The 16,626-nt window shown below is 43.5% G+C and overlaps 1 protein-coding gene across 5 annotated transcripts in view; it reads left to right on the forward strand.

The window, feature by feature from the left end:
• LOC144829498 (uncharacterized) overlaps positions 1 to 16,626 on the forward strand; it is a 458,194-nt gene that overhangs the window by 326,841 nt on the left and 114,727 nt on the right. The gene's annotated exons all lie outside the window — the stretch shown is intronic.

The raw sequence follows: 16,626 nt of genomic DNA on the forward strand, positions 1-16,626 counted from the left end.
GCTGCATTATTCCATGGTCCTGCTGTCTTTGACGTTTTGCAGCCTTTCTCACTCTTTCTTTGCTTGGCATCCTAAAATCTTGAAATAATCTGCAGTTGAATCTGTGGTAAAATATAATAAAAAATGTTATTAACCACTATTACCCAACAGTAAATTAATAACAGTCATCAAAAACTTAACACACTACTTAAGTATATAATATACTGAAGCCTATCTCCAATTTTTCACTGAACAGGACTCATCTCTTCTTAACCTTGGATAAACCTCACCTACTCTGTGTCCCCTGCACATAATTAAATGTAAAGGGGCAGATTTATATTAACTAGCACATCCCCAGGGATGCACCAGTTAACGTGCACCGCTGCTCTGCCACCCACGGTGTGCCGCATTTACAATCAGATAGGACAAAGCTACATCAAAACCCTGCGCCTGCTTGAAGCAGGCATAGATCTTGACGCAGGTAGGCTGAAAGCTAAAGCAACAACTAAGTGTCGTGTGCAGAAGTTACAAAAAAGGAAAAATGGCGTTTAAACCAGTAATGAGCCCATGCTAACTTAACACAGAGTAAAAATATCCAGGATCTACATCAGTTTGGGGTTCACGAACCTGGCAGGTACAAGGCACTAAGGCTTTCCACCGTGCATGTCTCATCCCAAATCATATGTTGTTTGTGAATGAAACAATTTCCCAGACCAAATGCTTTGGATTGGCTACTTCTAAAAAATTAAACACCCCTACTATCCCGGAGTTAGAGGAATATGATAGTTGGAGTAATTTTACTCGTTGTCCATTAAAGATTTACAGGCCCTACTCCGTAATTCTTCCTTTAACATTTCCAGTATAAATCCAAAAGGTTGACTGCTTTGGCAACGTGCCTTATCCACGGTTTAATAACGCTGCCTTTTGCTTTATATAAGTTTTCAAATTGTATGAAATATATACCAATAGGTCGTTATTAACCTTTAGGTAGTGGTTTTCTTCATGAGGTCTGGTCGCTTCCATACACATACAGATTTTCAAAGATGATCAAGAAGTTTATCTGAATGGAGAGGAATGCACTGAGACGCCAGATCATTCACTAATGTGTAGGCACATACAGTTACACGGTTCATGCAACAAACACCGACCAAATATGGCTTGCGTGTTGCAAGGCACACCAGTTCCTGCTATCATCCCCACGTTCAAGTTCTTGGAAAATGGTAGTTATTTGATGCTCAATAATGAAGATTGTTCTGGGTTAATTAAAAGTATTCATTTTATCGTAACAGTAAATGAACGGGTTATTTGCTGCAGAAATGTTCTATTTCCTCCCACACATGAACATACGGAGTTTTCAATCTGGCCACAAATACCAACCTTGGGAGCACATTTCAACGGCATGACAAGAATAAGAGCTCTTTTGTCTCAGAGAGAGGTGGCCTTGACTTCGGCCCGTGAAACTTTCGTGCTTCACATAGCGAACACCCGTACAGAGTTGCAGACCCTTTTAAATACAGATTCGCCTTTCCATTTCAGCAAGATGGTTCGGACTATCTCTAACGCGTCCTCCACAAAGGGCCTGGCGCACTTTTTTAAAGTTGTTACCAGTGGTCTCGTGACTTCATTTGAGAAAATCTTTGGAGTCATCCCTGCTTTCTTTCATTCTATTTTTTCCACTCTGCTTCGTGGATTCCCATTTTTACTTGCATTACCAGCGGACGCTCTTGTGCTTTTTTACATTTTTAAATATGGATGTCCCTCCTGTGCAAGCTCCCGCCCTGCAGCTGCTGACACTGTTCCGCAATCGCATGCTAGAATATTATGGCACAATGCCGTTGGCGATATTAAGCACGGCATATGGATTATCTTTTCGATTCTCCTACTTCACCTGTGTCCAGCCTGTATTTCACTGCCTGACCTGTGATTTCCATTGGGCCATTGATTTGTGTCTCTGCGGACCGGTTTCTCCTGACGTCGACTTTAATCAGCTGATGACTCCTATCATTACTCACGAGTTGGTTTGTCCTGGCGAAAGGATTATGGCTGTGGCATTGATGCATGGACTAATTGGTCCCTGGAATTTACTGGCGGCAACACAGTCTTTCTTGGAACAGAGCTTTCTTGAAAACCCACCGAGCTGTCCTCTGATGTTGATAGAGGATCCGGTGCTGGGAGAGCACGTATGTTCTTTTCCGCTTTTAAATTGGATGGCTGAACTCTTTTCGGATGAAGACGGTGACTTCCTATTGGAGGCTGTTGCAGCTTATTTTGCATACACAGTTATGTCATAGACCTTTTTCATGTTTGATATGCTGAGTACTAGCATTTCATTGACAATTCATTGACTTATTTGTCAAGTTTTTATTATTTAGCTTGCCTATTGGCTTAAGACTCGATAAAGTACTTGGCTGTTTTATTTTTCTTTAGCATTAAATTTTCCTAGTTTTTAATGTTTTACCTTGCAGACCGTCCACATATAAACTTGCAATCTGCTCTCATGAGATGGCACTTCTATTATCTTATTCAGTTCGTTTCCGGATCATGGGGAGGTGTCATCTAGGTCCTGGATATCTTTACACCGTGTTAAGTTAGCATGGACTCATTACCGGTTTAAACGCCATTTTTTCCTTTTTTGCAACTTCTGCACACGACACTTAGTTGTTGCTTTAGCTTTCAACCTAATAGTTCATCGTGATTTACATGACAATAATATGTTATTGCTCTACTATCTGCTTTACTTGTTAAACTATATCTGTACAGCGAGTGCTGAAGTTTCAAGAACAACACGATACAGAATTGTTATGAGGTCTGATCTCCACGACTTCATACTCATAACATAAGTGCAGCTTCTGCCAATTCTGGGCAGGAGGCGGGTTTTATATTGCTTTGCCGAACACACATACACAACACTTGATGCGGTTCACATGAAGAGAGAGCTGGTGTATGCTGATGTGATTCCTTCAAATCTAAGACACTAAAGTATCGGCACGCCCTAAACCAACACAAAGAGACCTTCTTAGCAAATAATATATTATGTGTATTAGGGAGGGTGAGATATAAGCAGCCGCGGGCCGTGGAGGGAGTTACGGTGGGGCAGGGAGGCGGGGAGGGGGAGGGGCAGGGTGGAGCCCTCTCCACCCTGCCCCTCCCCGCCTCCCTGCCCCACCGTAACTCCCTCCACGGCCCGCGGCTGCTTATAAGTGTTGCTAACTCTTATTCATTTACAGCATGTTAACATACTGTCACCATTCGCTTTTTATGTACTACTAACTATGCTGGTAATTTTGCTACTGATAATATGTGTACTTGTATAATCTAAGATACTACGCCTGAGAAGACGGCATTAGTAAATAAACATTTCAAATACACATGTGTTCTTCTTAACTCCATGTTCTGGTTTCTAAGAAATATATAACGACCGACTGTTCATGAGTTCCACGTATCCTGAGGTACTATAAGTTCATATTCTGGATTGTCTAAACATTGAGAGTTTGTTATATCCAATGTGACACTGTACCTAGCTTGCTAAGGGGTATTGATTACTAAGGTGAGTTTTGGGACACCCTAATTCGCCGAGGTTCCAATCCTCTGTCCACAGTTCTGTCTGAGAACAGAAACCCTGCGACAGGGACACCCCTGAGCCTTGCTGGAGCTTCATCACACTTGCGATACAACTCCAGCAATGCGCCACCTTTACGGCACAGATAAGTCACGCATCTGTGCTGTTTTTGCCCCATGATGCGCCGCATTGTAAATGCAGCACACCATAGGTGACGGAACAGCGTCACAGAATGACTAACACATCCCTGGTGATGCGCCAGTCATCATAAATCTATCCCTATGCTTCTTATCTTGTTAGAAATGAACCGCCATATGTATCATCAAAGTTTTTTGCATTTCCTAAATAGCGAACTTTAAGGAATAAATAGCGATTCTTTACCATTCCTAGTTTGCGATGACCTATTTGCTAATTACAAATTACCCATTCATTTCCATGCAGCAGGAGGCCCATAGGAATGAAGGTGCAATTTGCGATTAGCAATTACCTCATCGCAAATTACGAATTTTTCCGAGGGTGCAGGGGTGTCTCAAGAACACCCTGCTGCACCCCTGAAAAAGAAATTTGGGGGCATATGGCGCACATAAATTTTGAAAACATTCCTTTACCTCAAAAACGATTTTCAACTCATAATTTGAAAACACTGCACATGGGGAAATGACTTAAAATGTCCTTAAGACACATAAAAGCGTTTTTTGATTGCCTTTGCAGCATGTTTCAGTCACCTTTAACATGCCTATGTAACGCAAACATTCAAAATCTAAATTTGCCATGCACAGGTGGGAGCATATTTACAAGCAATTTGCTCCACAGACAAACTTCTTACATTGAAATGGGAAAAATAACATCAGAGACTCTCAATTACCTTATAAAGAAGCAGACACCATTATGTCCTTCTCATCAATATTAAAACCATTGCTTTTTCTCAAAAACGATTTACAAGTCATAATTTGAAAACACTCCACAGCTCCTATGCACATAAAAGCCCTGTCAGTACTAATACTTCACATTTTCTCCAATTACAATTTCTCAAAGAAACAAAATCTATTTGTAAAACACTTGAGACAAAGCAACATTTGAAAAACACAACTTTCTTCATAATTTTCTCCTTAAAGCACACTATTTTCTATCTAAATTAAAGAAATCTTTTCTCACCTTAGCAAATACTTTGAGTTTCAAAACAGTCTCAGAAACACACCAATTTGTCTTCAGCAGAGCAAAAGGTATGCACTCCAGAGTCTGCAGCTATCAAAAGCACAGAAATGCTGTAATTCCTCACACATATCTCTCATGTCACCCAATCAAAACTCTTCCCTCACTTTTTTTCAAATGAAAACCCTTCCCCCCTCTGCCATTTCATGCCTTTTCTGCATAGCAACCACCTCTTGCAAGACCTCTGGTGTTTGCAAGTTCACACAACAATGTTGCAATTGAACTCTGAACTCTCAGTGCACCTGCATATCCAGAGCATTCTTTCATTTAATGATTTTTTCTTCGCCACTCAAAATACATCTTTCAACGAACTCATCCATGCACACTAACTTTCTGTTTTCAGCAATCAAAATCCACCAATCACTCTTACTGCTTCATTAACACAGAAACTCCTCAGTTTTTTTCATTTTACACTCTCATTTTTTCAACTGCCATTTCATTGCCACACTTCATCTGACTGCAGGAGAACCTTCTCTCGCCATGTTTTCTGTCTGGATTGTTGGACATAGTTATATCTATTGGGCTCAAAGGTACGCTGAAAACAGGAATTTACCTAACCTCAATTTACAAGATGTGGAAATTAAGTGGTTTGGCCACAGAGGATTAAAATGTCACCAATTGATACCATTGGTGAAAACCTTTATGCATTTGCCAAAACCTGACCTGTTAATTGTGCACTGTGGAGGTAATGATTTGGGCACTTTGACTGGGGTAGGTCTGGAAATGCTTTTAAAGGACACCTTTGAGCAATTGATGGCACTTTTTCCTCAGACTGCCTTGGTATATTCAAATATATGCCAAAGACAGAAATGGAGGTGGTCGAACCAATTTTGTCCACAAATTGAGAAATCGAGGAAGCATGTAAACAAATCTGTTTCAGCTTACATGAGAGACCATGGAATGGGCTCCCTGTACAACAATAACTTGCGTTACTACATGCAAGATATCTACAGAGGAGATGGAGTTCACTTCTCAGATGAGGGCAACAGAGTTTTCATTTTGAATTTAAGACTGTGCATTGGTACCTACTTATAAGTACCTAAATGTACCATAAACCCAAAAGCTCTTCTCAGAGCTACCCTACATCTGATCACTCACAATTATTATTTTACTTTTTTCACTAATTTTCAAGAAAGTACGCTCCCCAGAACGCTTCCCGGTTCGCGAACCGGGCGCACTCCACGCAAAAAAACTAAAAAAACGGTATATTTTTTTTTTGCCCTGCGAGACCCTTTCAAAGCCTCCACATCAAACCTAGGGGGTCAGGGACGATCTACTATGCCCCCTTATGGTCATTTGCCCCTTCGCTTTGGCCTCCTCTTGTCTCTCGATCCTACCGAGAGACAAGATGGCGGCCGCTACGGACTGTTTGGAATGTTTACAGACGCCGAAGAACCAATCAGCTTCGCAAACCTCCGTAACGCGAAAAGTACGCGAAGCGGAGCGCTGTTACAGATATATATCTTTTTTTGAACGTTAATTTCTCAAAATCCACTGGAGCACATATATTGAGACCTAGCAAAGGCACATCGGGCTACCAGTCCCTACAATTTTGCCAAGTTTCGTGCAAATCCATTCAGCCGTTCGATTATTATTATTTTTTTTTTTTTTGCCCCGCGGGGCCCTTTTAAAACCTCCACATCAAACCTAGGGGGTCAGCGACAATCTACTATGCCCCCTTATGATCATTTGCCCCTTCGCTTTGGCCTCCTCTTGTCTCTCGATCCTACCGAGAGACAAGATGGCGGCCGCTACAGACTGTTTGGAATGTTTACAGACGCCGGAGAACCAATCAGCTTCGCTTCACAAAGCTCCGTTGCGCGAAAAGTACGCGTACTGGAGCGCTGCCCGGTCCGCTGTTACAGATATATATCTTTTTTTAAACGTTAATTTCTCAAAATCCACTGGAGCACATATATTGAGACCTACAAAAGGCACATCGGGCTACCAGTCCCTACAATTTTGCCAAGTTTCGTGCAAATCCATTCAGCCGTTCGGGCTAAAAGTGAGGCCAACCGCCCTATGGAAATTAACATGGGAAAAACGCGTTTTGGGACCCCCCTTTTTTCTCGGCCCCCCCTTGACGGACCCCCCCAAAATTTTCAGGGGCTGCTCAGAAACAAAATGTGCCATTTTCCTAAAAATTTCAGCCAATTCCGTCCACAAACGCCAAAGTTATTAGACATAGAATTTTCAAAAATCCCATAGAGAAAAAATCCTAACTATATATACCTACTGGCGACCGCCAGTAGGTTATATATATATATATATATATATATATATATATATATATATATCACTGAAACAGCCAAAATGTGTGCCTAAAAAAACAGGGAGCGACCCTTGCCTGTGGGGCTTCTCACTGGCATGCCCATAAACATATCCCTGGTGCCTAGTGGGATTTCTGCCCCCGGGGGGCGGGTAGGGAGCTACTGCCCCAATCTGCCTTCTGGGGGGACAGAAAGCCTTTTTTTGATGTTGGGGGCTTTAGCATGCCCATTCTCTGTAGCCCCCACCCCTATGTATATAAAAAAAATCCTTGGGGTACTTAGGGACAGGCAGAAAGGCTGTGACAGTTATTTTGGAGTTGGGGGTATTGCCATGCCCATTTTGGGCAGCCGCAACCTCTAGGTAGTAAAAAAAAAAAAAAATCCCTGGTGCCTAGTGGGCTTTCTGCAGGGCGATTGCCCCATCTGCCTCCGGGGGGGGGGGCGGGGGCAGAAAGACTGTGGATTTTTTTTGGGGGGGGCATTGGCTTGCCTATCCTGGGCAGCCGCCACCCCTAAATTCAATATAAAAAAATATTCTCTGGCATCTAGTGTGATTGAGGACTATGGTCCTCATCTGCCTCCCGGGAGGGGAGAAAGACTGTAATAATGCGAGGGTGGGGGCAGGTAATATACAAAAATAATCCCTGGCATCGAGGGGGCTTTCTGTCCCCCAGGGATTATTTTTCATATTGAATTTAGGGGTGGGGCTGCCCGAGATTGGCATGCCAATGCTACCACCCCCGCAATATTACACAGTCTTTCTGCCCCTCCCGGGAGGCAGATGGGGGCCATAGTCTGCCCCTTTAAGAACCCTAGTGTCTTTAATGCACGCTCCTTTAATTTCCTTTGGCCGTAGTCAGAAATGAACATTTGTTGTGCTCCGGTTGCAGCTGCTGCAATGGGGTTGCTCTGCTGCTTTTTAAGTGCAGGTTCACTCTGTAGTCAATACCACTCGTCGTCCTGGTAGGTTTATGTTCCTAAATACTATCCCTTTCATGCTCATTTGTGCCCCTTTGCTTTCCCACGCCTCCACACTTACTGATCATTCTAATAAAAGAGGTTATTTAACCCCTTCCCTGCAGGACTAATTCCCCCACGGTGCGGGGGAGGGCGGGGGTGAGCGCGCCACCGCGGTGCTCGTGACGAGACCAGGTCGTCATGAGTCACGCACGGTGGAGCTGTGCTCATGACGGCCTTGTCTCGTCACGACCCCGCCCACTGATTAATTCTCCCGCACAGGTGGGGAATTAAATGCGTGTGGGCGGAGCGACGGCGTTATGATGAGACCAGGCAGTCATGAGCACCGCTCAACTGTGATTCATGACGGCCTGGTCTCGTCATGAGCACACAAAGGGTTAAAACTGCACGAATTTTGGGCATTGTGGGCACTTCATAGTTAGATTTATGGGCAACTTATTTCTTTTCTAGATAGAGCGACAAGTACTTGTATTTAGATAGGAAATACGTCATACTGAGTCCATTTTCTGAAGAGCCGAGGATTTTACTGACCCGGCGAGGCTGCTCTCCTGGTCTGTTTTGTTTCATGAGCTACCTGCCACACCATCGACCTTGCAATTCTGGTGTTCTTTGTGGCTGGTGTAGCTCATATCCACCAATATTGAGATGTTGACGCAGCACTTTTCCACTCTTTCCTTCGGAGATAAAAATTGTTAATACCGTGCTTAATTGCACACAAGAAAGGTCCTCAATTATTTGCTTAAAGGCAATTTTATGGTGGTGCTTTCAAAGACAGATCCAGGTACCCAGTGATGTCAGTTTTTTAACCCCCTGGCTGCGGCTGGAATTCTGCGCCTGTGCGGCACATTCCGATCGCGGGCGTGGTCATGATGGCTCCCGGCCGTCATCAGCACACGCCCACCGTAACTGATGATGACCGGGAGCCGTCATCAGCACCGAAGGGGTTAATGTAATCATTATATCTATCAGCTCAAAGTATACAGTTCTTCTGAGTTTCTGTGCCGCATAATTTCAGTTTTGATATGAAATGTCGGTTTTCTTTGTTTATCACCCCATACATATCTAAAATATAGTAAAATCCTTTAACTGCATTATTATAATCGTAACTGAACAGCCTTTCTCAGAGAGTTATTAAAACCATGTGCCAATTTTGTCCCTTTTCTGCTGTCTTCAGCAAGTAATAAAGTTTAGACGTGGTGTTTATTTACATCGTTTGTGACTTAAATGGTGCTGCAACATAGCTGTATTAACACTAATGCCAACTGTTTATCAATTGTATTTTTACAATAAGAACGTTATTGTTATTATTTCAGCCACGGGATTTAGGAGTTAGCCTGCAGGTTGATTTTGTGTTGTCACTTATATATTTCCTATTCTTTATACAGTCATTGGTGTAACATGCCTACTGTTTTTATTTTACTAATGTTTTGTATATTTTTTAGAAGCAGCGTAAGTGTATATTTTGTATTTCCCCATAATTCACTAATTGGAACAGGTTCTCCAATTAGGGGCTGTTGAGCTCGTCTTACCTTCGATAGCAAAATTATATGCATGTCTTCCATTCTGTCCCATAAGTGTCTCAACCTTTTGTGCGCATTATATGCAGTATCCTTATTGTGACAACCACTTGGGTTAAGCTTGGAAGCTCATCTTTGTGTTGGCCTTGGTTAAACTGAAATACAGCAAACCTTTGCCAGGACAAACCTCCTTCCTAAAGGTCACACAATTGAATTCTCATGTCTATGGGGGCAGGTGCTCACATCGGTGAAAGGCCGCTTCCAAAGGTCTCACATGGTCATTGTGTTGGCCTGGTGTTTTGAGTGCAGGAGCTCTCAGTGGGCTGACTGTCGCATATGAAGCCTCTTTCGCAGCACCCTTCCTAGCTGGCTGCTTGTAACATAATGCTCTCCATTTTAGTCTGTATATAATATTCAGGTTAGTCACACATAGGAGTTCTTCCGATTGTCTCCTGCAATGGTGTAATTGAATATATAAAACAAATTATCCCTCCACTGTAAACAAAAATATAATTAAAAAACAATGTAATTTACAACACCAATAGCTCCAACTTTTTAATAATTCAAGTTTGTCTGTAAAGAAAGTATGGGTGGAGGAGCCCTGCACCACTACTCTTCGAGCAGTGGAAAAGTGGACAAATAAAATAACGCAACGTTATCATTTTATTTTTCCGTACTGAGGATTCCCCTTACGCTGCCGGTGTATCGCTGGGAATTCCAGCGGTAAACCCGTATTTCGCCGCTATCGCCAGATTTTTGATCGCCATGGAGATATGCGTTGATAACTCGATTATCTCAGCGATTGAATCCAGCGATAGCCAGCGTTGTCGCGCTAAGCAGGAAATGCAATAATTATCGCATTTCCTTGATAATATGCCCCATGGATATATATATATATCCAGTGGCTTATAGGTGTTCAGCCAGTACTCCATGGAGTTCAAGCTGAATGGATTGAGTGCGCCATAAGGGCTACAGGCACGTCAGCCGGCACAAAGCCCATTACGCTGAGGCACTCTTGAAGCAATCCGAAGTAAAACCCTGTCCACAGGCTAACACATAATAAATTTACAAAAAAAAGTGGTCCCTACATGTGGACAAGATAACATACAAAAATAATTAATCATACACCTGATAAGTAGTATGTCTTTTGTCCAGCCGAACAAGAAAATGTATTTTAAATGTTCTGGTTGATAAAGTGAATTTTAAGAACCAAAAAAGATAAGTGGGCACAGCCGTGACCCACAACAGTCAAGACAAAACAACAAAGAAATGGCCAAAAGGGCAAAGCGAAAATCTGTCTGTATACTTGTGGTCAGTGCTACAGACTCAATCTCTTAAACATAACCATACCATTGCATCAAATAATATAGCATTATCATATTGCATATGGAGTTTTTTAGTCGACGACGTTTCGATGCCTTTTTACATTTGTGACATCATCAGGACAAGAATTATCAACATTATTGTTTTGTACAACAGTTATTAACACAATGCCTATTATCGCATTACTATACATGAAGCAAATGGGAGGCAAGGGGGAAGGAAAAACAGGAAATATATATCAGTTTAGGCATGTTGGAGACAGTTTTTTTAAAAAACGAGTGACTTGAGAATTGCGGCGAATGAAGAGGTGAAGATTGTGACCTAGGAGGTGTTCAGGCATGCGTGTGGTTGGACGGAGCGGGTAATCGGCGAGTGAAGGGGATAGTGATATAAACACAAGTTTAAGGTCTCTATTGAGATCAATGGGATGTGAGGTAGAAATAATTTAAACAATATTGGCTTGCTGGCTAAGCGGTCGTTCGGGTGATCGAATGGAAAAAAGTCTAAGGCAATTGCATGGCTGGGTCGTGAATGACGTGAAGAATGTGAATAGGTCTCTGGATGTGACAATAATCGCGGGCGGTGGCAGGAGAAAGAACCGAGTAACCTACATGTTGGTTTCCTCGTAGGTTCAGGAATACTGATGAGTAAACGCTGATAGATGTGCTTTCTGAGGAAAAAAAGGTGTGGGGTTAGTGATTCCGGTTGCCTGTCTTAGGCGGAGTGAGGGGGTAGGACATATTTACCTTTCACATTAAGTCCAGAGCTTCCATCAGGTTTGTATGGATTTGCCAGGAAAGGAGCGTGATGGCTCAATCTAAACAAACGGAGCGGGGTTGGAGAGTTAGATACCTGCAATGCAGTGTATCAGATTGCTCCTTGCTTAATTACCAAAGGGCGAGAGTCACTTACTTGTGATGGCCGGAGCGCTATGGCGAATACGGCAGTCTGATGGGATCGATCTTCCGGTCAGCCAGAGGAACAGGCTTTTCAAGCCACATGGTCCGTGGAAACCGATGAGGGACTTACTGTGACTTGGTATCTGGTGGAGAATGTGCAGCAGTGAGGCGGCCATTTTGGAGTGGTGAAAAGATCATTGTGATTGTGTGAGACTAATAGTGCAGCATGCACTAAGGGCAACAGGTGACTTTCTAAAAACGGTTTTCATTAACATAATGACATATAACAAAGATTACAATAAGGAGGTCCAGTCTTCAAGGCGGTTGAGGCCTTTTCTGATACTGTCAGTTTTTAAAATCCAATGCAGTTCCTCTTTATTGAGCAATTGGGAAAGGTCAGCTCCTTTGGGAGGTGGTTTGATGATAGAAACAACTGTCCAAAGTAATTCTTCCTCGCTGTGGCCTTTTTCATAGAAATGTTCCACAAGTGGTGCATTGGCAGATACTTTTCTAACTGTAACTCTGCGAATTTGGTATATGTAATTCTCTGTCCCTGCATGCTTATCTATATAGGGCAGACGAGTCAAAAAGTAAAACTAAGAATCGGCCAACATCGAAGCAGGATCCGGTGTAACACAGCCAATGCACCACTTGTGGAACATTTCTATGAAAAAGGCCACAGCGAGGAAGAATTACTTTGGACAGTTGTTTCTATCATCAAACCACCTCCCAGAGGAGCGGACCTTTCCCAATTGCTCAATAAAGAGGAACTGCATTGGATTTTAAAAACTGACAGTATCAGAAAAGGCCTCAACCGCCTTGAAGACTGGACCTCCTTATTGTAATCTTTGTTATATGTCATTATGTTAATGAAAACCGTTTTTAGAAAGTCACCTGTTGCCCTTAGTGCATGCTGCACTATTAGTCTCACACAATCACAATGATCTTTTCACCACTCCAAAATGGCCGCCTCACTGCTGCACATTTTCCACCAGATACCAAGTCACAGTAAGTCCCTCATCGCTTTCCACGGACCATGTGGCTTGAAAAGCCTGTTCCTCAGGCTAACCGGATGATCGATCCCATCGGACTGCCGTATTCGCCATTGCGCTCCGGCCATCACAAGTAAGTGACTCTCGCCCTTTGGTAATTAAGCAAGGAGCAATCTGATACACTGCATTGCAGGTATCTAACTCTCCTACCCCGCTCCGTTTGTTTAGATTGAGCCATCACGCTCCTTTCCTGGCAAATCCATACAAACCTGATGGAAGCCCTGGACTTGATGTGAAAGGTAAATATGTCCTACCCCCTCACTCCGGCACTCCGCCTAAGACAGACGACCGGAATCACTAACCCCACACCTTTTTTTCCTCAGAAAGCACATCTATCAGCGTTTACTCATCAATATTCCTGAACCTACGAGGAAACCAACATGTAGGTTACTCGGTTCTTTCTCCTGCCACCGCCCGCGATTATTGTCACATCCAGAGATCTAGTCACATTATTTCTTCACGTCATTCACGACCCAGCCATGCAATTGCCTTAGACTTATTTCCATTCGATCACCAGAACGACCGCTTAGCCAGCAAGCCAATATTGTTTAAATTATTTCTACCTCACATCCCATTGATCTCAATAGAGACCTTAAACTTGTGTTTATATCACTATCCCCTTCACTCGCCGATTACCCGCTCCGTCCAACCACACGCATGCCTGAACACCTCCTAGGTCACAATCTTCACCTCTTCATTCGCCGCAATTCTCAAGTCACTCGTTTTTAAAAAAAACTGTCTCCAACATGCCTAAACTGATATATATTTCCTGTTTTTCCTTCCCCCTTGCCTCCCATTTCCTTCATGTATAGTAATGCGATAATAGGCATTGTGTTAATAACTGTTGTACAAAACAATAATGTTGATAATTCTTGTCCTGATGATGATGTCACAAATGTAAAAAGGCATTGAAATGTCGTCGACAAAAAAACCCCATATGCAATATGATAATGCTATATTATTTGATGCAATGGTATGGTTATGTTTAAGAGATTGAGTCTGTAGCACTGACCACAAGTATACAGACAGATTTTCGCTTTGCCCTTTTGGCCATTTCTTTGTTGTTTTGTCTTGACTGTTGTGGGTCACGGCTGTGCCCACTTATCTTTTTTGGTTCTTAAAATTCACTTTATCAACCAGAACATTTAAAATAATTTTTCTTGTCCGGCTGGACAAAAGACATACTACTTATCAGGTGTATGATTTTTTTTTTTGATTTTTATTTTGAGACCTTTATTATATTGTTGACAAGAACACAGCCGATGGCCTACAACCCATATCCGGGCCGGCCGCAAAGCGTTTCATACACAAATCGCAATTGCATGGAATAGTACAGTACAGTAGCAAGTTGCAATGTAAAACCTGAGACTTGCACGAATTGTTATACATATTGTAAGCAGTCTTATTTCAAAGTTTAGCACAACAAACAACTCCCCCCCCCCCCCTCCCACCCCCACCCAGTACCCCAGGGTTCAGATCATGGCAACAAAGAACTACTTTAAAGCATAGTGTAAGAAGGACGCATGGCATAAACATTGCAATGTCCCCCTGGCTGTTATTTGATCCGGTCGTGCGTGGCATATAGAAAGAGTCTCCTGGAAGGGTCAAGTAAAATGGGCTCAATTTGCATAAATGGATGGGGAAGCTAGCGGTCACATTCATGTCAAAGTAGATAGCCACATATGAAGGAGTCTCCCCCTCTTCACACCTACAGCTCAGACTTTGGAATCTGCAGAAGGGAGTCAGTTAAGAACCCTCCTCATCCGTTAGTTTCGACAGCATATAGGCAGTGTAAGGACCCCATATATCTCGTGGTCTGGAAGCTACCGGGAGTTCCTCATAATAAAAGAGCAATTGATCCCTACAGTATGCCAAGTCGTTGAGCCATAGTTTAACAGGCGCCCGCTTCCCTCCCCATGTCATAGCCACTCATCTCTTAGCAATCTGCAGGGCAATCACCACCAGGCGTCACACCCCAGCTGGCACTCCAGAAGCAATCCCTAATAGGCAAAGGCGCGGGTCAGTGTGAATTTCAGTCAATGTCATTTCAGAAAGCGTTGCAGTTCCATCCTCCCAAAACGCATGCACTCGAGCACAACTCCATGCTAAATGAATAAAGTCAGCCCCTTCCATTCTGCATCGCACACAGCAGGACTGGTCTCACAGGCCGTATCTCGCCAACTGCACAGGCGTATAGTACCATTGTTGGATGAATTTATAGTGAATGAGGCGAAAATTTCCATTAGCCGCAAATCCCCCAGTCATGGAGCAACATTCAGCCCATTCATCCTCAGTTAGCGGATTCTGCAAGCATGCATCCCATCTAGCCTTGGCTGATACAGCTCCTATCAGGTGTATGATTAATGATTTTTGTATGTTATCTTGTCCACATGTAGGGACCACTGTTTTTTGTAAATTGATACTGCCCAAGGTCCATATGGCATACCTTTCGGGTTCCCTTGTCTTTGTGATAACACATAATAAAAGCAGCAATCTTTAATATTGGAAGCGTGGTGTGAATAAAAACGAAAGTCTACTTATGTGCTGCTGGTGGCTGCCTCAAAGCTCTTATCCTCCTATCCGGATTCCCAGCAGTCCTTCCGCACACTGCACAGGCTCCCAGACTCCCCTAGGCCGATCCAGATGCTGCTCTTATGCTGGGAATGCTATTACCCAGCATGAGAGAAGTGCTGGGATAGGCCTATGCGGCCTGGTTAGGTGCTCAGACAGGGCCTGGAAGTCTGTGTCTGGTCTCCACCCAGCTATGCAACACATCTCAGGTTAGAGGCTGCTAAGTTCCCATGTCGGTTTGGCCATTCTAAGACTGCCAGCCAAATCGATATGTGCACTTAGCAGTGCCCATCACTCCCCCTCCCTGCTGCTGCAGCTGCTGTCGTCAGAATGGATGGGCCCGCTTCTACCTCGGCTCGGCTGGCAGCCTGTGGACGAAAAATAAAAGGATCATTTTTTTTCTCATTTTATATTTCCATGATTGAATTTGCTGGCTCTCAGCAGTGGGGTGATGCTACCCTGCCTTAACGGAGGAGCCGCCGCTGCCAAAAACTGACCTGCTCTGTGACCCTGGTTTTCAGGCGTGGCTGAGTAGGCATTAGAATCAAAGCATGTAACTTTTCTAGGACGCCAAAAAGGGCTTTTAATGGGCTTTATGTCTGCTGCTCTATCTGGTTGGCAATAGCAGCTGTAGTGACATTTCTAGGCAGGTGAGTTCTTCCACTAATACCTTCCATACTCCGACTACTGATTTAAGGCAGAAACTAAGAATCAATATGGTCGTGATTGGCAAAACACCTCATCAGAAAGTAAAATGCCAGGTCAGAATCTGTGCCGGGTGCTGCTCCCAGGTTAAATTGACCTGGAGAGGTCATGGTCTGACTGCATCTTGGCATAGTAAGAGGTAGCCACAGTACATAGGTCAATGTCTGGGGTGCCTAAAAAACTATCTTTTCTAAACGGGCTAAGGTGAACTGGAGAATAATAGGAGGTATCCATCCGGAGTGGAAATTTTAAGTGGCAAATGTCTTTTAGTTGCCAGCCATGGATGAAGGGCTTTCAATGCCAGGATAACTGAGGACTGTGGAAGCAGGGACATAGAGCAATCTAGAGACATATTCAACATGCGTTTAAAGTCCCAGCCCAGCAGGGTCGTACTGGGATTGCAAACCAGCCCTGGCAATTACGTCTGACCAGCCACGGAGGTGAGGGGGTGCTGGCGGGGACACTGATGCTGCTTTTAATTTTTACGAGGTGCTGATTTTTGCTGCACTGCTACAAAAATGTCCCCAACTAGTGCAAAACCGTCCCCCAACCTTCCAGCCC

This window comes from Lissotriton helveticus, chromosome 4_1 (assembly GCF_964261635.1).
Source record: "Lissotriton helveticus chromosome 4_1, aLisHel1.1, whole genome shotgun sequence".
Classification (NCBI taxonomy): Eukaryota; Metazoa; Chordata; class Amphibia; order Caudata; family Salamandridae; genus Lissotriton; species Lissotriton helveticus.